This window comes from Protopterus annectens, chromosome 2.part0 (assembly GCF_019279795.1).
Source record: "Protopterus annectens isolate FY-2018-M chromosome 2.part0, PAN1.0, whole genome shotgun sequence".
Taxonomy (NCBI): domain Eukaryota; kingdom Metazoa; phylum Chordata; order Ceratodontiformes; family Protopteridae; genus Protopterus; species Protopterus annectens.
The window spans coordinates 708,241,049-708,266,596 of record NC_056728.1 but is presented as its reverse complement, the minus strand read 5'-3'; the positions used below and the strand labels follow the sequence as shown (position 1 = coordinate 708,266,596).

Sequence of the window (25,548 nt, the reverse complement as noted above, 5' to 3'; positions counted from 1 at the left end):
GTTTGCTAATTCAAATTTATTACCTTCAGATATTTATTTCTGGCAGTATTCTTTTGCACTAGATTCTCAGCCTCTTCTGAGGAACTTGTTTGATGTGCAGGACTCTGGATTTGACATGGAAATGAAAGCAGTTCAATTACTATGACTAGAGGTATTTATACCATTCATGGTAGTATTTTGTAGTTTTGTTTGGGCTTTTCGTAGATGATATTCTTTTACTCTTTATATATTTTCTGTATTTTGCATTATAGTGTTTTGAAGGCTCTGTGCTATGATTATTTATGTTACCAGTTGAAATGTATGTAAGTTCACTAAATTATCACTAAAAAGACAGCTACACTTTTTCATATGTAAAAATAAATGGTGGTCATGTGTTGCATTAGTAGCATTCAGATTTTCATCTAGTAACTGTTAAGCTCCATAACATTCATATTCAAATTTAAGTGCCTGTAATCGAGGCAGTATTACAAAAAATGAAAAATTAAGATAAATATCAAAGTAAAACAAATATTGGACTTCCAGGATGGCTAGCCAACTGGGTGACCTATTGACTATAGCTCTCCCACTGTGAAAAATGAGAAATTGTTAAAACCAGACAAGATCGATCAGTTAGGGTAAAATTCAGTAGCTGGCTGGTAGTTAGTGCCTTGATCCAGCAAAGAAGACATTTGGAAAAAGTAAAGGAAGCAAAAACAGAAAGAAAATAGGAGGATAAATACAATAAAATAAATAAGAGAATGCTTTGGCTGGGAAGAACCTCACAGCTGTTGAGCAAAAAGCAGCTCATGTTGCACCTTTAGTAAAAGAGACAACTTCCAGTAATTTAGAGGAAAAAAACTGAAGTGCACTGAAAGGTGTTTAAAATAAGTGCAATGTAAATATAGTCAAATTAACTGATAAAACCACAAAAATCAGAGACTGAAATGAAGGCATGATTAGCTGAAATTGAGCCTCTCAAGAATAACTGCTTTACAACTATATTTAGAAAACAGAAAATGCAGAGAAAACCTGAGATTGTCTGCTATCCCAAAGAAACTATGAAGAGTAGAGCGCATTAATTTTATGAAAGTAAAAATAACCAAGTAAACTTGTATTCCCCCTTAGGATTTAAGTGAGAGAGCACATTAAATGCATGCTACAAATGTTTCAGAAACTAGCTGAGACATATATTAGTAAAGATGTAGTTAAAACAGCCGAAAGAGTTGCTCGTGACAAAACTGTGACAGAGGGGGGAAAAGTATTAAAAAATGTTCGTGTTACACTGCTGCAGTCATTACACTTGGGTTATCCTGCCGTCAGGCGGTCCTGCAGTCGGCCAGAGTTCCAAAGTCTTGGTCCAGCGTCGGTTGCTGTCACCTCTTCCCTGACGTCAGCGCGCCAGGGGTATACAAGATACATCCGACGCCATTTTCTTCAGTCTTTCTTGCCGCGTGGTGCCCGAAGCAGAAGCAGTTCGCAAGTGCCGGTCGGCCGACTCCTGAGATTTTCGAAGTCAAATTTCAGATCCGAAGTCTTCAATAAAGCTAAGTACCCCGTTGGGGAAACTTTTTTCTTGCCTCAGACCAATGTCAGAAAAAAGTTAATTGTATTTCTTGTGGGAAGCAAATACCTCATAAGGACTTCCACTCTTACTGTATTCCATGACTAGGCCCTGATCACGACGTCACTAGTTGTCGGTTTTGTGCTAGATTTAACAAACACACTATAAAAAGACGTTTTGATTTTGCTTTGCACTACTTTGGCCGAAGGTTCAATTATGTTATGTTGTCGGATCAACCGACTACCGCAATTCCGTAAAAACGCAAAGACAAGGATAAAGTTAGGCATCCGAGGTCCAAAGCCGACGACGAAACCTCTTCTAGGCCAGTCGCTGGTTCTCAGTGCGGCGCTTTCGCAGCCCCTGACACCCGCCACCTCAGAGCCACAGGCCGCCTCCAACTCCCATGTGGAGACAACTAGGCCTCTGGAAACTCAAGGTATTGGGCCTATGGAAACTAATCTCTCAGATGGGTCCGGAGCTGCTGAGCAGGCATCAGCTTCTGAGGGTGTTTTCAGACCTTCACAACTTACCATTAAAGCAACAGCAAAGACAAAAGTACCATTAAAGACAAAGAAGCAAGTACAGCATTCTCCTGGACAGTCCTCCATGCCTAAGAAACAGATGCTTAAAATGGCCGAAGACCTCATTACTCTAATCAGGAGTTCCCATCCACCTCCTGAGAAAAGGCCTAGGCAGGATACAGACTATGATTCCTCTGATCAGGTTTCCATTTCCTCCGATTCCTCTTCAGACCAGGGATACTCTCTACCCCTCATGAGGACTCTGATGCTGAAGAATCTATCCCTTCAGCCTCTCCTCCTTAGGATTATTCTTTTGGGAAAACTTTACATACCATGAGGGAGCATTTCCACTGGGAAAGTCAGGATTATTCAGAATCCAAGAAAAGGCTCAGGGATTTCCTTTTATTGCCTCAGCACAGGCCCCTGGCTATTCCGCCTGTGCTTGATATTGTGGATGATGTGTTCTCTGAATCCAGCTTATCTCCTGACTCTTTGCCCCCTGCACCAGACAAGCCAGATCGGTATTAGAGTCCCTGATCCTCACAAGTTTCTTTATAAAAACCCTTCTGCTGATCCAGAAACTATTTCCCAGGGGTTAAGGCTTCCATTGCAAAAAATCCAGCAGCCTCTGACAGAGATTCCAGAGCTTTGGATAGATGGGGGAAGAAAGTTTACACTTCTGCAACTATAGCAGTAAGGGCTTTAAGTTGCCAGTTTCACATGCTTAAGTACCAACAATATTTAATGGCTCAGTTAAAACAGAAAATGCTTGCAAGCTCAGAAGCTCCTGACTGTAAAGAAATGCAGGATTTATTGCATGCAGTTGAACAGGTGGGAAAACATTCTCTGCAATGTGGTTTTGATTCTTTAGAGGCCTCTTGTAGAACCGCAATTACAGGATCTGTGGTTCGAAGACATTCTTGGTTAAAAGAACAGAGTTTACCTAATCATGTTAAGGCAAAATTATTGGATGCTCCTTTACAGCATGATACCTTGTTTGGTGTTAAGGCAGAAGAGGTGTTAAAGAAAATGGAGGATAAAGCTAAATCTATGCAAACAGTCAAGGATTTCTTACAGGTACAGCCACCTCGATTTAGCAGAAATTGGCCAACAAAGATTTGGTCCTTTCCAGTGTCAGACAGACCACAGAGAGGCAGATACAGACGCCCAAGAGGCAGATCTCAACCCCAAGGCTCTAACAGACAATGGCAGTGGGGCACCTCAACCCCAAAAGGAGGTGAGGACAAGTCTCAACCTTACAGGAAACAGTCCCAATGACTTCCCCCTTCGTACGCCAAGCACTTCCCTTTTGGCAGCCCCCTTAGGGGGAAAACTAGCACTTTTTTCTCAAAACTGGCAAACAATCACCCAAGACAAATGGGTTCTAAATATTGTGTCTCAAGGTTGCAGGTTCCACTTTCTTACTTTACCAAGGCTAAAAGGAATGCCAGACCTGCCACAGAATCAATGGGCAGAGGCACAAAAACAAATTTCAGCCCTCATGGACATGACAGCTATTCAAAAAGTACCACAACAAGAACAAGGACAAGGATTTTACTCAAGACTCTTCCTGATCCCCAGAAAGGACAAGGCCTGGAGGCCCATACTAGACCTTTCAATTCTAAATACTTACCTGGATATTCCGAAATTCAAAATGTTGACATTACAGCAGCTTCTACCCATGCTAGGCAAGAAGGCTTGGCTTGTAACTCTGTACCTCAGAGGCATACCTGCATGTCCCTATCGGACAACATTGGAGAAGATACCTCAGATTCAAAGCTGGTACAACGCACTACCAATTCTCTGCACTGCCCCTTTGGCTTATCTACTGCGCCCAGGGTCTTTACAATGTGCCTGGCACCAGTAATTGCATTTTGCAGACAAAAAGGAATTCAAATATGTCCATACCTGGACGACTGCCTCATTCAAGCAGAGACTAAGGACATTCTTCTACAGCATCTGGCGTTTGTAAAAAGGTCGCTAATTTGTCAAGGGTACTCAGTAAATGAAAAGAGGTCAAAACTAGTGCCCTCACAACAGATTATATTCCTGGGTGCCAGCTTAAATACAACGGCCCAGATGGCTTATCTAATGCCAGACAAACAAATTCAGTTAACTCAATATTTTCAATTACTGGCAAAAAAGTCCCAGCTCCCTGCAAGAAAAATTCTGCAGGACTTGGGATTCATGACATCCTGCATACTACTAATACCATATGCCAGACTGCATACGAGGAAACTACAATGGTACCTAAAAAGTGTTTGGACTCAACACTCCCACAGTTTAGAAGTAATACCAATGATTCCCTGCCTACAACAGGAGCTCCGATGGTGGGCACAGGCATGTCACCTAAACAAGGGTCAGCCTTTTACCTTACCCACAGCCAGGCAGACTCTAACAACGGATGCTTCGGATTACACCTGGGGAGCACACATGGCAGGAAAATGCATTCAGGGCAAGTGGACCAGAGACCAGATGCATCTTCACATCAATCAAAAAGAGATGTTGGCTGTTCAAAATGCCCTAACAGCTTTCAAGGACCTTCTGCATCCAGGACAATTATTATTAAAGACAGACAACACCACAGTAATGTGGTACATAAACAAGCAAGGGGGCACTCATTCTTATCCCTTATGCACTCAAGCCATGACCTTGTGGAACACAGCTCTAACGTATCAAGTTCATCTGCAAGCACAATTCCTGCCAGGAAAGAAAAATTTTCTAGCAGACGATCTAAGCAGAAATATCATGGACCCTCACAAATGGAAATTGAATCCACAAATGTTCAGCATGGTAATGCAAAAATGGGGATGCCCAGACATAGATCTTTTTGCCTCCCCACTGAATTGCCAACTACAAATATTCTGCACAAGGACTTATCACACACAAGCATGGAAAGTGGATGCTCTCTCGTTCAGCTGGAAAAGCCTAAAAGTTTATGCCTTCCCACCACTGCCTCTCCTTTCAAAGGTACTCCTATAAACCAGACAAGAAAAAACACATATGATCCTGATTGCTCCAGACTGGCCACGCCAGCACTGGTACCCAATCTTAAAGAACTTAGCTCAAGGCTCACCACGGATTTTGCCTCAAATTCCACACCTTCTGACTCAACAGAACAATCAGATCCTGCACGGTCAGCTCAAAACCCTAAACCTGGCTGCATGGCAGATTCATTAGTCAAACAGGCAGCACCTCTCTCTAAAGCTGTTATGGATGTCATTTTGGAGGCAAGGAGGCCTAGCACCAGGAAAGCTTACTCGGAAAAATGGAAGAGATTCTGCGCCTGGAACCAGGCTCAAAGCCTTGACCCTCTTGTCCCAAACATTCCTCAGATTTTACAATACTTAACTGAGATGCTGGACAAAGGCCTATCCTTCTCATCAATTAAGATCCACGCCTCTGCCATTTCAGCACATTACAACACGGACCCTCCTTTATTCTCTCATCCCTTGCTAAAACAGTACCTCAGAGGGGCTAAAAACATAAGGCCGCCCCGGAGAGCACCAACTTGGGACCTCAATTTAGTTTTAGAAAAACTGACCCTGCCACCTTTTGAGCCAGCCAATACAGCCGATATAAAATTTTTATCATGGAAAACAGCTCTGCTCTTGGCAGTAACTTCCAGCACGAAGAGTCTCAGAGCTACAGGCATTAATGGCAGTGGAATCTTTTATAATTTTCATCAGGACAGGGTTTCTTTAAGGACAAACCCTACCTTTATGCCAAAGGTGGTATCTAGTGTGGCTCTTAACCAAACCATCCATTTGCCAACTTTTTATCCAAACCCCCAGAATAAAGGGGAGAAACTTCTGCACTCTTTGGATATACACAGGCAGCTACGCTTCCACTTGGACAAAACAAAAGCTTTCAGGAAAACTGAGCAACTGTTTGTAGCATATGCTGCAGGATCACAGGGCAAGTCTATCTCAAAGCAGACTATATCCAAATGGATAGGACACTGTATTCGTTACTGCTACACGCAGCATGGAAAATCAGTCCCTAATAACATTAGGCCACATTCCACCAGGGCAACAGCCACTTCAACAGCCTTTCTCAGAGGAGTACCTACCAAGGAAATTTTGGAGGCTGCAACTTGGAGTTCAGTGCACACCTTTACCAAGCATTACCACTTGCCTCTTTACTCTAAATCCAGAGCAGGATTTGCCACTGCAGTTCTGCAGGGCCTCATAGCCAATCCTAACTCTTTATAGACCAGCCACCCAACCTTAGCTTTGGGATTCTACCCAAGTGTAATGACTGCAGCAGTGTAACATGATGAACATAGTACAGTTTTGTACCTACCACAAATGTAGATGTTTGAGTGTTCACACTGCTGCAGTCTAGGTTACCCACCCTCCATCCCCTCTGAACTAGCTGGACTTATCTATACCTTTCTATCCTTTACAACCTTTGTGGTGTATTTGCTTGTATCTGAAGGTATTGTTTTTATTTTATATGTATATTTTTATTACCAATATGTATTGCCTACCTACTTGGGGGCACCTGACATCTGGGGCAAGAAAAACTGAAGAAAATAGCATTGAATGCATCTTATATACCCCCTGGCGCACTGACGTCAGGGAAGAGGTGACAGCAACTGACACCGGACCAAGACTTTGGAACTCTGGCCGACTGTGGACCTCCTGACGGCAGGATAACCCAAGTGTAATGACTGCAGCAGTGTGAACACTCCAACATCTACATTTATGGTAGGTACAAAACTGTACTTTAGGAATAGCGGGGTATTTTTTGAAAATGCTTGTTTTCAGCCTGTTGTACAGAGAATGAAGTTTATCATGGCAGTTAGGAAATGTCAAGAAACAGATGTGAGATTCAAGTTACTGTATACATATGTCTTCAGAAAATTATTTTTTCCTACGGGATGAAATACTTTTTTGGACGCAGAAGAGTCTGTAGAGGAAAAAACAGGTTACCCAACAAGCTGAAGTAGACTTTGTCAGTCTTCTGAGTGTAAGAAAACCCATAGAGAGACTTTGCCAGTGAAAGTTTTTGGGTTCCAAAAGAAAATACTTGAATGACAGAAAAAAAGGCCAGGAACTGACTAGAAGAATAAGGAGCACCTTATATCTGAACCAGAGACAGTATTAGGAGATCAAGATGATCTTGGAGGAAGCCCAGCAAAAAAGAGGAATTGGTGAATAAATGGGCAAACTGTATCTGACTAAATAAACAAATTACAAGTATGAAGTGCATTTCTGCAAGAAGTTTCTAAAAAGCCAGGGAAGTTTGTTGACTATTTTAATCTAGCATGAGAACTATAAATCCTAAACCCTACTTTCTCATTAATGTTTAGAAGAGCACTGAATAAATTGAGTAAGAGACTATAAGTAAAACAGATGCTGTTTCTAGTAAATATTTGTATAAAAGCTTCATGATTTGAACAGCATGCTATTTTTAAAGTAGTTGTATATACAGTATGCAGCAAGATATTTTAAGTGTGAGGTCAGGGAAGTTTTATTAGTAGCTTCTGCATATGTTTGCATTATAAAACAAGAGAGCAAGCTTCTTAGTTGTAATGTTTCCTGGCTTTACACTGTGGAAGATAAAGGCTAAAAACTAACAAATTAAAATTAACGTAATGTGTTTTTTGATTGCCTGGGACACGTAAATATGTATTGAATATGTGTGTGTGTATATATATATATATATATATATATATATATATGTGTGTGTGTGTGTGTGTATGTATATATATATATATATATATATATATATATATATATATATATAAAATTAAAAGACCTGATGAAGAAGGCAGATGTCTAGATTAGTTTTCTTAGTTTAGTTAGGTAATGTTATATTTTAAAAAAAGCAAGAGGATATTTGTGGCATTTGTGTCTCTTCCTACTTTAGTATTTTATTTTGCTTTTGCTGGTTGTTATTAAAAGTGTTCAATTGCATTTATTCTGCTGCATTTATTAGTTTGTTTGTAGTCTGATTAAAAAAATACACTTTAGTCAGCTGCTTTTACTGTATTTGTCTCTCGTCCTATTTCATTTTGCTTTTCTGCTTCTTCTTAAAAGTGTTCAATTGCATTTATTCTGCTGCTATTATAGCTTGTTAGTAGTCTTGTTTTTCTTTCGGCTTTTCCCGTTTAGGGGTCGCCACAGCGGAACTCCGGTCTGCTAATAATTGGCAGTCTATTTTTATGGTGCCGAGGTGCCAACCCGATGTCCAACCTTCAACGAAGGCACGCCAATTCACGCATGTCTTTCGAATGCCACTCGATCGAGGGGAGGACATGCAGACTCCACACAGAAGGTGCTCCAGCCGAGAATCGAATGGGAGAACCTCTTGCTGTGAGGCGACAATGCTACCGCTGCACCGCCGATTAAAAAAAATTATACTTTATTCAGCGGTTTTAACTGTATTTGTGTCTCTTCCTACTTTATTACTTTGTTTTGCCTTTGCTGCTTGTTCTTAAAGTGTTCAGTTGCATTTATTCTGCTGCATTTATTACTGCCTGTTTGTAACCCGATTAAATTGTAATTGTTACTCTGTCTCAGTTTTGGTTTAATGACTTGGGCTTCACGCCAGTTATTTTACATCAAGAAGGTTTGTGGTCTACACTCTTGTGGGAGGAGAGGGTAGCCTCTGCCCCTCTGAGCTGGGAATTACTGGTTGAAGGCTCATAGTGTCTGTTGTACTGAAAGTGTCTTGGATGTAGTTTAAGCACTTGGGTTCCAACCAGTTATTTTACATTGGGAGGGTTGTGGTCTAGACTCTTGTTGCAGGAGAGTGTGGTCTTCATCCTTCTAGCTGGGAATTGCTGGTGAAGGCTTATTATGCTTGTTATTCTAAGTGTCTTTATTATTGTTTAAGCACTTGGGTTCCAAACCAGTTACCCTACATTAGGAGGATTTGTGGTGTGGACTCCTGTGGCAGAAGGGGATTGCCTACTCTCTTCTAAGCTGAAAATTGCTGGTTGAAGGCCTATTTGTTATGTCTTCTGAAGTGTCTTGGATGTTCTTTGTGTTTCACTGTTGCAGTCATTACATTTGGGTATTCTGCTGGCAGGTTGCCCTCAGTCAGCCTGATTAAGTCTTGGGTCCTGCGTCGGTTGCTATCCCTTCTTCCATGACGTCAGGTCATCAGGGGTATAAAACATGCAGCCGACGTCATTACATCAGTCTTTCTTGCCACGCGGTGCCTGAAGCAGTTCGCAAGTGTTGGTCGTCCAACTCCTGAAATTTTCGTTTTCGAGTTTCAGATCCGAAGTCTTCAACAAAAAAGCTAAGTACCCCATTTGGGAAACGTTTTCTTGCTCCTTACTTATGTCAGTAAAAGCTAATAATTGCATTACTTGTGGGAAGCAAATACCTCATAAGGATTTTCATTTGTACTGTATTCCTTGCCAAGGCCCTGACCACAACGTACCTTGCTGTCGGTTTTGTGCTTTATTTAATTAACGCACTATCAAATGCCGGTGCATTTTTGCTTCTAATTATTTTGGCTCACGCTTTAATTGTCCAGAAATGTCGTCTGTTAGCAATCCGACTACCAGAATCCCTAAAAAACGGAAAGAAAAAGACAGAGACAGGCCGTTGAGGTCCAAAACTCCCGACGACGCTTCTAAGCCAGTCGCCAGTTCGCCGTACTCAGTGAGGCGCTTTCGCAGCCCCTGATACCTGCTACGTCTGATTCGCAGGCCTCTACGGAGACCCATTTGGAGTCCGGTATGCCGAGAGATGCTTCAATTATGGAACTTGCAGATGTCTCTACTTTGGATGGGTCCAGAGCCTCTGTGCAGGCACTGGCTTCTGAGGGTGTTTTCAGGCCTACAGCTGTGTATATTAGACTGACACCTTCTTCAATACTAAGGCCAAAATCTCGACCTGTGCCTAAAAAAATGATGCTTGGGCCACATGTTTGCAAGCCCCTATGCCTAAAAAACAAATGATCAAAATGGCTGAAGATTTAATTACTCTGATCAGGGGTAGCCAACCCCCCACCCCTTCTAAGAGGCCTAGACAAGACATTGATTATGAATCTTCTGAACAGGATTCTATTTCTTCTGACTCTTCTAATGACCAGGATTTGTCTGTACCTACTTATGAGGACTCTGACGCAGAAGATTCCATTCCTTCTGCTTCTCCCCCTGAGGATTTTTCTTTTGGGGAAACTTTACATACCTTAAGGGAACATTTCCACTGGGAAAGTCAGGATTTCTCTGAATCTAAAAAGAGACTTAGGGATTTTCTTCTTCTTCCTCAGCATAGGCCTTTGGCTATACCTCCTGTTCTAGACATTGTTGATGGCGTTTTTTCAGAATCTAGTATGGCTCCTGATTCTCTGCCTCCGTAAGCCAGACAGATACTGCAGGGTTCCTGACTCCCACAAATTTCTTTTCAAAAATCCTGTTGCAGATCCTGAAACCATTTCTCAGGGTCCCAAGGGCATTAAGGCTTCTACTGCTAAAAATCCTACCCCTTCTGATAGAGATTCCAGGGCGCTGGATAGATGGGGTAAGAAGGTTTACACGTTTGCAACCTTGGCAGTCAGGGCTTTAAACTGTCAAATTTCATATGCTAAAATATCAACAGCATATCATGGGTCTGCTTAAACAGAAAATGATGTTAATTTCTGACACTGTGGAAAACAAAGATTTGCAGGATTTATTGCATTCAGCTGAACAAGTTGGAAAACATACTTTGCAATGTGGTTTTGATTCTTTGGAGGCCTCCTGCAAGGCTGCTGTAACTGGGTCTGTGCTAAGAAGTTATGCTTGGCTCAAAGAGCAAAATCTGCCTGATCATGTTAAAGCAAAATTGTTGGATGCTCCTTTACAACAGGACAGTCTCTTTGGTAATAAGGCTGAAGAATTTTTAAAAAAGATGGAAGATAAAGTTAAATCTATGCAAACTGTGAAATATTTCTTACAAGTGCAACCTCCAACATTTAGTAGGCACTGGCTTAATAAGAACTGGTCCTTTCCAGTTCCTTCGAGAGCCACTCAAGTCAAACCCAGACATTCCAAAGGCTCCAGGTTTTAGTCACAAGGGACTTTCAGAACAGAACAATGGGGTGCCTCCTCTTCCAAATCTGGAAACAACAAGACACCTCCCTATGGTAAGCAGTCTCAATGACTTCCCTTTACACTTGTCAAGCACTTACCTTTTAACCGCCCCTTTGGGGGAACGCTGGCTCTTCATGCAAGAAACTGGTGACTTATAACTCAGGACAAATGAGTTTTAAATATAGTATCCCAGGGATACAGATTTCATTTCCACACATTGCCAATTCCAAATGGATGGCCAGACCTGCCCCCAAATCAGTGGGTAGAGGCCCAGAAACAAGTACTTTCCCTCATGAGCATGGGGGCTATTCAACCAGTACCAGAAGAGGAAAAGGGACAGGGTTTCTATTCAAGACTTTTCCTGGTACCCAGAAAAGACAAATCATGGCATCCAATTCTGGACTTATCTACTCTAAACACCTTTCTGGACATTCCAGAATTCAAGATGCTGACTATTCACCAGTTACTTCCTATGCTAGGCAAAGATGCCTGGTTGGCAACTCTAGATTTAAAAGAGGCTTACCTGCATATCCCAATCAGGAAATCTTGCAGAAGATACCTCCACTTCAAAGCAAGCTACTTTCATTACCAGTTCTCTGCACTGACCTTTGGCTTATCTACTGCGCCCAGGGTCTTTACATAGTGCCTGGCTCCAGTAATTGCATTTTGCAGGCAAAGAAATATTCAGATATATCCATACCTGGATGATTGTCTAATTCAGGCAGAAAACAAGGACACTCTTCTAAACCATCTGGCGTTTGTAGTAAGGGTTCTAACTTGTCTAGGGTACACTATGAATGAAAAGAAAGCACAACTGGTACCCTCTCAAAACATTACATTCCTGGGTGCAAGCTTGAATACAACTGCCCAGATGGCTTTCCTTACACCGGAGAAGCAAATTCATTTGGTGACTTGCTTCAAACAGGTGGCCACAAAAACCCTGCTTTCTGCAAGGCAAATACTGCAAGTCTTGGGGTTCATGTCCTCCTGCATTCTTCTAATTCCATATGCAAGACTGCATATGAGGAAATTTCCGTGGTACTTAAAAGTCTATGGAGTCAGCATTGTCACAGCCTGGAAACAGTGATTCCTATCATTCCTTGCCTGCAACTAGAGTTTCTATGATGGGCAGAGGCCTGCCACCAAAACAAGGGACTGTCATTCACACCACCCCCTGCCACCCAAACCCTAACTACAGACGCATCAGACTGTGCTTGGAGTGCACATCTGGCAGGGAAGTGCATTCAGGGCAAATGGAGCCCAAATCAAATGCACCCTCATATCAATCAAAAAGAAATGCTAGCAGTACAGAATGCACTGACAGCCTTCAAGGACTACCTTCATCCAGGACAATTAATGATAAAGACAGACAACACCACAGTTATGTGGTACATAAACAAGCAGGGGGGTTCACACTCCTACCCCCTCTACAGACTAGCCATGGCATTGTGGAACACAGCCTTGACCTGTCAAGTACAACTACAAGCTCAATACCTGCCAGGAAAGATGAATACTCTAGCAGACGAACTAAGCAGAAATCTCATGGACCCACACGAATGGAAACTGGAACCACGGATTTTCAACATGTTGACACACAAATGGGGGAGCCCAAACATGGATCTTTTTGCCTCACCCCACAACTGTCAGTTGGACAAATTTTGCACAAGAACGCATCACAAAAAAGCCTGGAAAGTGGATGCTGTATCCTTCAGCTGGAAAAACCTAAAGCCTGGAAAGTGGATGCTGTATCCTTCAGCTGGAAAAACCTATCAGTCTATGCCTTTCCCCCCTCTGCCTCTGCTCTCCAAAGTTCTACTAAAAGTCAAACAAGGCAAACCAAAAATGATTTTGATTGCTCCAGACTGGCCTCGCCAACACTGGTACCCACTCCTGTACAATGTGGCACACCTTCCACCGTGGCACCTGCCTCAGACACCGTATTTACTGTCTCAGCAGAACAACCATATTCTGCACACGCAGCTCCGAACTTTGAATCTTGCGGCGTGGCTAATCACCTAAATTCACCCTTAGCATCCCTCAGCAAACCTGTGATGGATGTCATTTTGGCGGCGAGAAGGCCTAGTACTAGAAAATCTTATGCTGACAAATGGAAAAGATTCTGTGCCTGGAATCAATCTCAAGGGATAAAGCACAGCAGTACCCAACATTCTTCAGATTTTACAGTACTTAACTGAGATGCTTCACAAGGGTCTGTCCTTTTCTTCCATAAAAATTCATGCCTCAGCCATTTCAGCTCATTACAACACAGAACCTCCCCTCTTCTCTCATCCTCTGCTAAAGCAGTATCTCAGAGGGGCCAAAAACTTAAGACCACCCAGGAGAGCACCAACCCCTGCCTGGGACCTCAATTTTGTATTGGAAAAGCTCACTCTTCCTCCTTTCGAGCCAGCTGCTACTGCAGACTTAAAATTTCTCTCCTGGAAAACAGCTTTCCTTTTAGCAGTCACTTCAGCTGGAAGGATTTCTGAATTACAGGCTCTTATGGCAGTGGAGCCTTTCATCATTTTTCATGCAGACAGGGTATCTTTCAGGGTCAATCCATCCTTCATGCCTAAGGTGGTATCCAGTGTGGCTCTTAATCAGACCATTCATTTGCCAACTTTCTTTCCCTCTCCATAGAACAAGGGGGAGCGGATTCTGCATTCATTGTATGTACACAGACAACTTAGAATTTACTTAAACAGGACAAAATCTCAAAGAAAATCTGAACAACTGCTGGTGGCATTTGCTGCAGGGGCAGAGGGAAAGGCTATTTCAAAGCAAACCATTTCCAAATGGATAAGCCATTGTATTCGTTTCTGCTATATGCACCATGGGAAAACTATCCCCCAGGGGATCAGATCCTATTCCACCAGGCCTGCATCTACTTCTTCAGCCTTTCTTAGAGGTGTTCCTACCAGGGACATTCTAGAGGCTGCTACATGGAACTCAGTTCATACATTCACCAAACATTACCATTTACCACTTTTCTCTAAATCCAGAGCTGGCTTTGCCACTGCTGTCCTGCAGAGTCTTATAGCTGGTCCTAATGCTGTATTCCCTCCACCAAACCATAGCTTTGCAAATCTACCCAAATGTAATGACTGCAACAGTGAAACACGAAGAACATAGTACAGTTGTGTACACTTACCATAAATGTAGATGTTCAAGTGTGTTCTCTGTTGCAGTCCTGGTTACCCTCCCCCCAGCCCTCTATTTTTTCTCTGGCTATACCTCTACTTTCTTTCACTATGCTTAAAAGCCCTTTTGGTGTATTTGCTTTTGGGATTGGAGGTATATTTTTTGTTTTTAATTTTATTTGCTCCCCATTTGGGGGGCACCTGACATCTGGAGCAAGAAAAACTGATGTAATGGCATTGGCTGCATGTTTTATACCCCTGATGACGTGACGTTATGGAAGAAGGGACAGCAACCAACGCAGGACCCAAGACTTTGTTAATCAGGCCGACTGAGGGCAACCTTCCAGCAGATTACCCAAATGTAATGACTGCAACAGTGAATACACTCGAACATCTACATTTATGGTAAGTGTACACAGCTGTACTTTCTGGCTTGTGCACTTGGGCTGTAAAACCAGTTTTATATTAGGAAGGTTTGTGGTCTAGACTCTTGTGGTGGGAGAGTGTGGCCTACACCATTCTAAGCTGGGAATTGCTGGTGAATTGCTGCTTCACCTTAACTATTTTGTGCTGTTGTGACTCTGATTTTATGCACTTTGACCTTCTGATACTTCTGCATTTTATAACATAGGCTAGATTCAGACTTCCTGATTCTAGACTGTTTGGTATCACTTGAGCACTAAAACCAGATTTTCACTGAGCTTCTGAAAGATCTGAGGCATCCGTTGCTTCTAACTAACTATAAGTGCCTGTTTTTGCTCTTATATTGCACTTTTAATTTGTATTTGCATTCTACTGTCTGCTTTAATCGTCTGAATTGTTTTTGCCACATTTTACTGTATACTGTATTAGTTCAGCTGTACCATAGCCCAGTTCCAGGTTTGGTGTTTCTGGGTTTGTTTTGTAACTTCTGAGCATCAAATTCAAGCTATCTTTGTTGGTGAAGCGCCCTTTTGCACCCTGTCTAGGTCCTATCTATTCAAGGATAATTGGACTAGAGCTCAGAGACAGCGCCTTTATTGTCTAGTTTGAGTTAAAAGGGTTATTTCTTCTTTTAAGTCCCGGATTTGCACATAGCGCGCCAATGTGCAATGCCTCATAGCAGTGGTTATTGCTGGTGGTTATAGATGCAAACATTTTGCTTGATATATTTTCCCTTAGCACTTTGCTTTTGGTCCTCCAGAGGTTTTTCATGGCCCTACTCTGTCAGTTGGTACACCAAGTCTAGCCTCAGAGGTACCAACACAACCTCTCATCCATTAGCCATTCCTAAGTGCAACCTCTTTTCCTGACCATATAAATTTGCCAAACACTATGGACAGACAATTTCCCACAGTTTCTCCAGTGAGCTTGGTCAACATCGGCAGCTTAAGCATCTGTAGCATCTGCCTCATGTTCACCAACAATTCTCTACTCCTAGTCCACACAAACACAACTTATGAGAGATGCAGCTATATTAAGAACCTATAATCCAGGCTCTCTCTCACACCAGGTAGTACATATGATATGTTGTCAGCATGCACACCTCACCTCCTACTCCACCTAAACCCACATCACACATACATACATATGTGGAGGTCCTCACCAGAAACATGCCTAAACATCAGAGACCTCCCAAACACAAACACGCTACACATACCTCCTGTGCAGAACACAGTACACAATAGCTCACATACCATTGTCTCACCTGTAAAGCCCTTAAGGCAAATCACAAAACCAAACATATTAGTCATAGTCAACAGCTTGGATAAGGAAAAGGTCGCGGTCAGCTGTCTGTTGGGTGCCAGGATGCACCATATCACACATGTACTAAAGTCTCTCAACAACAAGTCCTGTTATGACTCCGTTGTAGTCCATGTTGCTGTGAATGACTTGAGATGTACATCTATGGACTATATGAAGAGAGATATGACTGAGCTGTCAGACTGTGTGTCTCAGGCAGGTATGTCCCTAGCCTTAAGCAGCATTTTACCTTCACCTAGGACGATGACTCAGTACAAACAGAAAATGATTGACTTCAATAATTGGCTTAGTTTCTGGTGTTAATCTAAGGGGATCCAGTTTGTGAGCCTGGGATGACATGATCAGCAGACCTCGATGCTTTCCAGAGATGATCTTCATCTGTCACCCATGGCATTTCACCTACTGGCTAAGGCTCTTGCCACCCCCTTGTCCTTTTTTAGGCAGTGTCTCAAGGGCAAAATTCCCGACATAAAAACTCCATCTAAAAACAACCTCAGCGTTATGCTGCTGAATGCTAGGAGTCTTAACACACAACTGCACTCACTTGAAGCAGTCCTCACCTTGGTAGACACAGACATTTATACAGTCATGGAGACCTAATTCAAGGCTGTGGAGAGCACCCCAGCGATACCAGGTTACACTTCCTTCCACACGTTTAGACCACAAACTGAAGGCATGAAAACTAAAGGAGGAGGTGTATCAGTATTCATTAAAGATTGGTTAGACAGCATGATTCCCTGGAGATACTTCAGGTGCAATTAACTGTTGGTAGGACACCTATTCAAGTCATTACTAGCTACAGGACCCCCTCCATGAATCAGGACATCCAGTCTGCCTGTTTGGATCTACTTGAGTTTATCAAGATACATCTGAACACCATGGTTTTGGGTGACTTTACATACCCATCCATTGACTGGATAAATTACTCATGTTCAAACTCTCTTGCCCAAAGACTCCTCAACTTTGTTAACTTCAGTGCCCTGGAGCAGCTGATTGACACCCCCACAATGGGTGCCAACATCCTGGATCTGGTGCTTACCAGTATGTGGAACCACTGTAGCACCTCCACTGTGAAGTTTTCCCTGGTGAGATCTGACCACAAATCCGCCTTATTCGAAGTAACTATCACACCTGATCCCCCCAACAGCAACTAAACTAAAAAAACTTATCCAAAGCAGATTATAACCTCTTACGGGGTGGTATAAATAGCTTCACTGCACTCCCACCCCTCAGATCAAACTGGCAACTATGCCGCTTCTACACCAATGCTTTATACCAACACCTGTATAACAAGCTCTTCAAAGAAGAGGAAACATGCCTTGTGGACAACTGCCATTAGCAGGGTTTACAATAAGAGGAAGAAATTGCTATCAGAGAGTAAGAGGAAGTGATCCCTAAACTGGAAACAATCCGTCCTCAGCTTAAACAAGTGAATAAGACTTCCTGTGAAGTCCTCCAAACTATGACTCCAAATTAGCTTCCTCAACTAAAGACTACCACAAGGCATTCTTTCATTACATCTGTAACCTAAAAGGAAAGGAACAAATTTGTGCCAAACTGGTAGTTAATGATACCACATATACTGAGCCTGTGGACATAGCTAACCTGCTGGCTGACAGATTCTGTGAAAGCTTCACTCCCCTGTCCCTGCTGCACGTATCCCATGACTTCCCTACCACCTGTTCCCTACCTTGTATTGCTAAAGAGCAGGTTGTAAATGCCCTCTCTAAGGCCAAAAACACAGCATTTATGGGATCTGATAACATCCCAGGCTGTGTCCTACATGAGGTACAGCAAGAATTGGCAACACAATTGGGTACTCTTTTCAGTCATAATCTGAGCACTGGCTTCATCCAAGCTGAATGGGAAATGGCCACCGTCATTCCCTTGCACAAAGGTGGTGCATCCATTAGCCTGACTAGCCTTAATCTGCAAGACCATGGAGCGAATCATCATAGACCTTATCAACAAAGATGTAGGTAATCTCCAAGCACTTGACTCTACTAACCTTGAATTTGTCAAAGGGAGATCATGCCTGTTAAACCTGGTGGATAGTCACTAAGGCCCTGGACGAGAGGAAATATGTGCATACAGCCTACCTATACTTAGCCAAAGCATTTGACACTATCCCCCACTTGGGCATCATTGACAAACTCTAAGTATCAACCCTTATATCATTAGATGGGTTCCTAACTGGCTCACTGATAGAACCCATATAATCAGAATAGGTGAATCCACCTCCAACAGCAGACCTGTAACCAGTGGTGTTCCACAGGGATCAGTCCTGAGACCTCTACTATTTGGATTCTATTTTCTGAAGTACAAGCAAAAACTAAAGGTCCATGGCTGACAAAGTTTGCTGATGACTGCAAACTAGGAGCAGTCATAGAATTTCCAAATTATGTCAACATCCTACAATAGGGTCTTAAAGGATTGGTGCCAAAGTCATGGCCTTAAACTCAATATAAAAAATGTATCACCATCCCTTTTGGTATGGGCGATGTTTCTGCTAACTACCACATCAAAAGCAGCATCTTAAGTGTGCACTCAGTGGTGAGAGACTTGGGCACACAGGTTGACAGCAGTCTTACCTTTGACCACCATGTCTCCACAGAGGTAAGAAGGGCATTCTATGTTGCTCATAAGTAAGGGCATTGTCTCCAGAAAAATAATTTATAACCTCCCTGTACTCTTCCCGCATCAGGCCAATAATTGAGTACAGTGCCCTTTTGGTACGTATCCTTCCAAGCACCTGCAGCAATTGGAGAAACCACAAAGGTTGCTTACAAGGAAAATTCAAGGTCTTCAGCATCTTTCCTATGTAGATTGTTTGAAATCACTGTCATTTTATTCTGTTCCATACAGACTACCCAGAGGTGATCTCTGCCTAGCATACAAGGCAATCTCTGACCCTGCTTTATTGGAAATGCTGCAGCTCCATAAGTCAAATGGTACATGGGTTACTCACTGTAAAGATTTTAACCTGGTATGCAACATTAATAGAACCTGCTGGAGGGACAGATTTGTCTCCCAGAGGTTAGCACACCTTTGGAATGGACTCCCACTTTGTCAAACAGAGCACCTCATTGGCCTTCTTCAAATGCAGTCTGGACGAATGGATGGGTAACCATAAATTCATGTCCGGGGTTCCACCTGTGTCCCTCTTGGACAGAGACAATAGGTGCTGATTGTGGAAATAAGGGTAGAGCTTGGCTAGGTGGGCCGTAAGGCCATTAGCCAAGTAACTTCCTATGATGTTATATAAAACATAAAACTGGTAGCTCTTTCTTGCATTTGCTAAGAAGCTAGCTGCCGTTCTTCCATTAACTCTCATTTATGGCTTAAGACAATCAGCTTGTAGTGTGTGTTCTGAGAGAAAGTTTAGAGGTATGATGTAATTAACTTATAAAGGGATATTGACATGCATTTCAGTGAAAATAAAAAGTCGGGTAAGCAATGCAATTTGAAATTGTGGGGAAGAAAGTTGTACAAGTAGTTGCCTCCCCAGCTGCCTTAGTCCATTAATGCTTTAAATAGCTGTGCACTGTTTAGTTTCATTTATGCTTATCGAGTGCATTTCTTAAGACTAAAACAAAAGTTAATCTTTACTGGAAGTATGTAGGTTTTCTCGCACCTGGTAGGTGAATGTGATAATATAACAACAATATGTTTAAGTCCGAATGGATGCTGTAACATGTCCTTAACTTTACAATAATTAATACCTGTGGGTGCAGTGGTGCAGCTGTTGATTTAGGGCAGTTGCTCCATTTTTGAAGGATAGCCATCCTTTTCAAGACTGTATATAGTTTAGTGTGTTTGCTGTGAGTTAAAAGGGGGTGTATTTTTTACCCGTATTAAGTTTTGTTTATTGAGTGTTTTCATTGAAAGAAAAAGTCCGGGAAAGTGTGACATGGACTCCTATAGAGATACAGAGAAAGCAAACTCATACAAGCTCAGCTTGCCAGTGTTCAGCCTGCCATTCACTATGTGCATATGTGAACTGCAAGTTGGAAACATATGTTCAAAAAATGTCTTGTGTAATATGTGTGAGTAATATTTGAGTAATGTTTTTTTTATCAGAATGGCTGCTTTGTCATTATTAACATGGAATGTAAATGACCTTGGGGAATACTGAATTATATTAAGATGTGTAGGGTACAATAAGAATGTTACATGAGAACCATTTAGGTAGAAGTGAGCATATGTGAGTTTGATAAAGAATTTCTGGAAAGAAAAGGATCGAGGAAGTAGTAATAGAAGAGGGAAAAAAGGACAATAATGGTCAATCTGTGGTAGTAAGGAATTATTCACAGGGGAGAAGGATGCACTTAGTCAACCTAAAACTAGTGTTTTGGGGCTTAGAAGAATTTTGGGAGAAATAAAAAGCTTTCAACAGGGAATATTATTTTTGGGTGGGTTCTGCAACCTGATTTGCAATGGTGTGAATGTATCAGGGGGACCTGGAAGGAACATGAAACAAAGAAGGGTAGATTTCTGGAGAAATATTTGAGAATATTTGGCATGGAAGATGTGAATTCAGTAGCAGGAAGTCAGACTTTATGATATTGTCTCCAATTTGCAATAACTGTGTTAGACTGGATAGAAATTGTTTCAAAGGAGCATGTGTATTTCATTAAAACCTTTTCAGACCTGTCCAATAATTATATCAGATCATGCACTAATAAAAAAAAAAAAAAAAAAAAAAAAAAAGATAAAAAATGCATGAGAATGTAAGTACTTATTTTCAAAGCTGTTATTGCAAACACTTGAGCATACAATGCAAAACTGACCAGAAAATAACTATTGAAAAAATATAACAAAATGTTAGCTCTGAGTAGCAGTAAATATTTATAAAAAGGCAAACCATTGTTGTCATACTGATAAATTAAAAATGGTTATAAAGTCTGATAACTGAATTTAACAACACCTTAACAGCAGTGCAAATGTAACAAAAGTCAAACACACTGGAGCCTCCACAAAAAAGATTATAAAGCCCACCAAGCAACTTTTAAAAGCAGGGAGGGATCCACAATTCAAGAATAATCCCAGTACCACACAGCATGCGTCAACACTCTCCAATGCCTGATAGAAACAATCCTGAATTCATTGATTGAAGAGCAGAAAACACTACTGCAACAAACAAAGCTTGAATTCTGTAACAAGAAGAAAACTGAAATGACCCTAAACGCTACAGCAGTTTAACAAGTTGAGGGTGTTTAGCCCAAATGGTTTTAACAGTGAAGCTTTCTTAATTTTGTGAAACACTGAGGACCACAATAGCCTTCACCAGCAAATTAACAAATAAAATTCTTCAATACCATCCCAGCCACAAAAAGAAAGTTCAGCGAGTTGAAATTTTTCCAAGACAAAAATGATAAAAAATACCTCATATCTGTGAAGCTTGTTTAGGCGGTCACCTGCAGACATCTTGAACTAGAGCCAGTTCCATGTAATACATGTAAAATGACGCAATGGTGCTTTCTTTCTTAGCTTTTAAAAAGTAGAATTTAAGAAATGGGTAAGTGTGTATGATTTGAGAATTGTAGGGAAGGAAGAAGTTACTTCAGAAGGCTTAGCTAGTGAATGGGATAAAAATGAAAAAGGACTTTAAATGCATAGTAGAAATAAGAGAACAACAGATATGGAAAAATGTGATAAAAATTGGTTAGGTGGGTTGACAAAAGTTAAAGTATTGCAGAAGAACAGGAGTTTCACAGAACAAGAAGAGAAAAAACTGCAGAATGCCAAGGGGAAAAAAATAAGGGATTGCTGGGGCAATATGTATGAGTTTAGAAAGGTTGCTCGGTAGCAACTCAAGTGCAAAAACTTTTAGCACTAGACGGGCACAAAAAGCAAAGAAGGAGTCGTAGCTAAACTTAGGGAGCCTATGATAAGAAAGGCAAATTAAAGATCATATAGAGGCATTAGAGCGATTTCAGGAATTTTATGAAAGTTTGTATAAAGCAGGGAAATGGGAAAACCAAGAAAAACTGAAATGGAAATATTTAGGCAAGATTTGGTTATGTCAGTGTTAGAGAGGATGAGGCTTGACAATTGATAGCTAAGATAGGAAACAAAATAAAAATAGTAATGTAAAATCATTCAACAGGGAAGTCTCCAGAAGGAGATGGCATTCATTTGAAAATTTGGAAGTTGCGAAGGAACAGACCTAGAAGTCTTTTTGTTTAATAATATTTTATGAACATCTTAGACAAGTGATGGTGCTTATAGTATTAAAATGACTCTTCACATCTGACTTCATATTGATACATTTCAGTTTTAAACCATGATTATAAAGTGTTTGTCTATATTAGTTAAGGGAATGGCAAAGGTGTTATCAAAGTTGATAGATATGGATCATTGTTGTTGTGTGGAGGGGAATCAAACATTTGATACAATACTGATCAACAGGGGAAGGAAGTATAAAAAATACCATTATTGTTGGTGAGTCTTGTTCAAGAGAAGGCATTTGATAGTCAGCTGGGATGATAAGAGTAGGACAGTGGTAGCATTTGTGTTACTTTATTGCTTTCTTCTGTTTTGTATGTTGTGATTTATTTTCCTTACACTATGTTTTACTTGTATTCTGCTTTTAATTGCATATTTAAACTTGGAAAGACAGCATAGCTGTGCCTCTTGTGAGTCGCACAGAAATTATAACAGGTCAGTTAAGGTTAATTACGTGTGAACTGAGGGTGGGGCTAGGAATCAAACCTTATATTTAAGGGGTAAAATAAAACCTTACAAGGCTTTACTGGAAAAGCTCACCTAGAACCTGCCACAACAGAAATTATTTTTTTCCACCCCCCGCTCCCCACTCTGGTGTGGTTTTTAAACTCAACTGTTTTTCTAGATGTTCATCGTGTTTCACTGTTGCAGTCATTACACTTGGGTTATCCTGCTGGCAGGCGACCCTCAGTCGGCCCGAGTTCCAAAGTCTTGGTCCGGCGTCGGTTGCTGTCGCTTCTTCCCTGACGTCAGAGCGCCAGGGGTATATAAGATGCAACCGACGCCATTTTCTTCAGTCTTTCTTGTCGCACGGTGCCAGAAGCAAAAGCAATTCGCAAGTGCCAGTCGGCAGACTCCTGAGATTTTTGAAATCGAATTTCAGAACCGAAGTCTTCAGTAAAGCCAAGTACCCCGTTGGGGAAACTTTTTCTTGCTCCAGACCGATGTCAGTAAAAGTGAGTAATTGTATTTCTTGTGGGAAGCAAATACCTCATAAGGATTTTCACTCTTACTGTATTCCTTGCCTAGGCCCTGACCACAACGTTACTAGTTGCAGGTTTTGTGCTAGATTCAACAAACGCATTAAGCGTCGGTTTGATTTTGCATTGCATTACTTTGGCCGTAGGTTTAACTACATAATGCCGTCGGAACAACCGACGACCGGAATTCATAAAAAGTGCAAAGACAAGGAAAAGGACAGGCATCCAAAGCCCAAAACCAACGACTAAGCCTCTTCCAGGCCAGTCGCCGGTGCTCAGTCAGGCGCTTTCGCAGCCCCTGACTCCTGCTACCTCAGAGCCACAGGCCGCCTCCGATTCCCACGTGGAGACAGCTAGGCCTCTGGAAACTCAAGGTATTGGGCCTATGGAAACTATTCCCTCAGATGGGTCTGGAGCCGCTGAGCAGGCATCGGCTTCTGAGGGTGTTTTCAGACCTACACAGCTTACTATCAAGTCTTCTACAGCAGCAAAGGCAAAGTCTAAAACATTACAGACAAAGAAACAAGTACAGCATTCTCCTGGACAGCCATCCATGCCTAAGAAACAGATGCTCAAAATGGCCGAAGACTTAATTACCTTGATCAAGGGTTCCCATCCCCCTCCTGATAAAAGGCCTAGGCAGGATACAGACTATGAATCCTCTGACCAGGTTTCTATTTCCTCTGATTCCTCTTCAGACCAGGGATACTCTCTTCCTCCCTATGAGGATTCTGATGCTGAAGAGTATATCCCTTCAGCCTCTCCTCCTGAGGATTACTCTTTTGGGGAAACTTTGCACACCATGAGGAAACATTTCCATTGGGAAAGCCAGGATTATTCAGAATCAAAGAAAAGGCTCAGAGATTTTCTTTTATTACCTCAGCACAGGCCTCTTGCTATACCCCCTGTGTTAGATATTGTTGATGATGTCTTCTCTGAATCTAGTTTGTCTCCTGATTCTCTACCCCTAGCACCAGTCAAACCAGACAGGTATTATAGGGTCCCAGACTCTCATAAATTTTTTTTATAAAAACCCTGCTGCTGACCCGGAAATCAATTTTTCAGGGTCCCAAAGGGGTGAAGGCTTCCACTGCAAAAAAACAGTCCCTCTGACAGGGATTCTAGAGCACTGGATTGATGGGGGAAAAAAGTTTACACTTCTGCAACTTCAGCAGTAAGGGCTTTGAAATGCCAGTATCACATGCTGAAATACCAACAATATTTAATGTTCATAGGTTCGTACTAGGCTATCTGCCCTAGGGCATTTATAAGCCTAGCCAGAGTGTGTGTGGCTTTCACCACCCCTTAGGATGAGAATACTATGCCCATTTAGGGTTTAGTTTACTGTGCCTCTGTCTAGTAGTGACACAGAGATGACCCCCGGGGTAAACCTACGATCTCCCATCCACTTGTCAAGATTTCTCTTGAATAGAGTTAGTGAGGGGCTCTGCCTAACCTGGATTGGGATTCTGTTCCAGAGTGTAGGGAGCCTCTGGGTTATGAATCTGTCCCTCCAGCACGTCCTATTTATTTCTGTGTTGAGGTTCAAGTCTCTTGCTCTCATGGCTCTGATGGATTTGGATTTTCTGAGGTGGAGCATGTCCATTAATTCCGGATTGGACATGGCCTTGTACGTCAGGCACAGATCACCGCTGAGTAGGCGGTATGCGACTGAATAGAGCTGGAGTTTCTTCAGTCGGGCAGCATAGGACATATGTTTGAGACCCTTTATCCTCTTATTGAGGAACTTTTGGGGTCTTTCCATCTGCTGCAGGTGTCGGGTAAGATGCATCCCAAATGGGGCATTGTACTCAATCATTGGCCTGATAAGAGAAGAGTACAGGGGCACAATGATCTCTTGATCTAGATGTGAATCACTTCATGATAAGGTGGGCAATATAGAAGGTCTTCCTAACCACTTTGGCAATGTGAGTGTCAAATGAGAGGTTACTGTCAACCTGGGTCCCTAGGTCCCTGATGACCTCTTCCGTACTTAATGGATTACCACCTATGTGGTAATTTGTGGGTACCTTGTTTTTCCCAAAAGGTATGACTATACATTTTTTGGTGTTCAGCTTAAGGCCATGGCTCTGGCACCAATTATCCGTTTCTATGAGGCCTCTCTGAAGGATGCTTGTGTCCGCTGGAGTATCAATTATGGCACCCAGTTTGCAGTCATCTGCGAACTTTGTCAGCCACAATCCTCCTATGTTTGCCTGCACCTCGGAAAAATAAATGCCGAACAAGAGGGGTCCCAGGACTGAGCCCTGTGGGACACCGCTTGTGACCTGCTTAGAGTCTGACATAGCTCCAGCAACTCTGACCCTGTGGGTTCTGCCCTCTGCCAGTTTGCAAC

General features: G+C 42.0%; 1 protein-coding gene across 1 annotated transcript in view; it reads left to right on the top strand.

The window, feature by feature from the left end:
• The window catches only part of ECPAS (Ecm29 proteasome adaptor and scaffold), a 2,158,898-nt gene that overhangs the window by 617,544 nt on the left and 1,515,806 nt on the right, over positions 1-25,548 (top strand). The window lies entirely within an intron of this gene.